The sequence below is a fragment of the Rutidosis leptorrhynchoides genome, chromosome 5, assembly GCF_046630445.1.
Source record: "Rutidosis leptorrhynchoides isolate AG116_Rl617_1_P2 chromosome 5, CSIRO_AGI_Rlap_v1, whole genome shotgun sequence".
Lineage (NCBI taxonomy): Eukaryota > Viridiplantae > Streptophyta > Magnoliopsida > Asterales > Asteraceae > Rutidosis > Rutidosis leptorrhynchoides.
The window spans coordinates 127,028,763-127,030,000 of NC_092337.1; the positions used below are offsets into that span (position 1 = coordinate 127,028,763).

Genomic DNA, 1,238 nt, shown 5'->3' on the forward strand with positions numbered 1-1,238 from the left:
GCTTAAACATATCTCTAGGACATTCTCCATTCATTAAATATAAATATAAGCTAAAAGGGAACCCGCCTCCTTGTTTTTATTTTTGGTGTGTGTATATTTTAGCCCAGGCAAGAACAAGAGAAAATGTATAAAATCTTTTACATGAAAATTCATATCTAGGGTTAATATCTGTTCCTACATCACCATAAGGAACTCTTGATGTTTGTTTGTTATCTTTGACAAATTTTGGAAGAACCCCGGTAATTCATTCCTTTAATAACCCGAACTACTCCCATAATATTGATTATTCAGAAAATTTACCTGCTCCACCATAGTCATTTTGTCGCAATCTTTCATAAGGTGCGGTCCTTGGCATTCTTTAAAACCTACCCTCATAGCATGAATATCCTTTGAGAGTTTATCCATTTACCTACTGAAAGCTGCTAACTGAAGATTAATTGTTGTGATTTCATCACTGGCCTCGGCACTAGCGACTTTAGATGACCTAGAAATTTTCAGCTCTTGATGTCAATCATGGGAATGTGTGGCTGTATCAGTTATAATATTGTGGGCATCATCAGGTGTCTTTTTCATAATGGATCGACCAGCAGCAATATCAATTTCACTGCGAGTAACCAAATTAGCACATTTGTAGAATATTTGGATCTTTTGAAATGTGTTTAACCCGTGTTGAGGACAACTTCTTAGCATTTTACCGAACTGGTTCCAAGCTTCATAAAATGTTTCAGTTGACTTTTGTACAAAATGATTTATCTCACTTTGTCAACGTTCTGGTTTTGAAGCTGGGAAAAACCTCTGCAAAAACCTATTAACCATCGCATCCCAAGTCGTAATCTCTCCTTTCGGTAGTGACTCTAACCAATCTTTAGCATCACCCTTTAATGACCAAAAAAAAAATCCTCAAGTAAACAAATGGATCTGCCACTAACTTAATCTTGAATAATTTACAGATTCCCATGAATGTTTAAAGATGCTTGTTAGCATCCTGCTTTATTGTTCCTCTAAATTGACACCTATTAGAAATCATGTGAAGAAACTGCCCCTTAATCTCAAAATCATCAGGCACATTAGGTTGTGTAATCACGGAAATCGCCTGACCTTGAACGATCCTTGTGCCTTCATCAAAGCCTCCATTGTTTGATTCTCGTCAACCATCTTTTCCTCCCCTTTAATAAACTCAGAATCAGGTATATAGAAAGGTAATGCAGCAAAACCCTCAACTATCGACTGCTCTTCCT

General features: G+C 36.7%; 1 non-coding gene across 1 annotated transcript; it reads left to right on the top strand.

Moving 5' to 3' along the window:
* Positions 1–661: 661 nt before the first annotated feature.
* On the top strand, positions 662–770 carry LOC139850892 (small nucleolar RNA R71). The gene has a single exon (XR_011760268.1). It is a non-coding gene; the product is annotated as a small nucleolar RNA R71 (small nucleolar RNA).
* Positions 771–1,238: the final 468 nt, after the last annotated feature.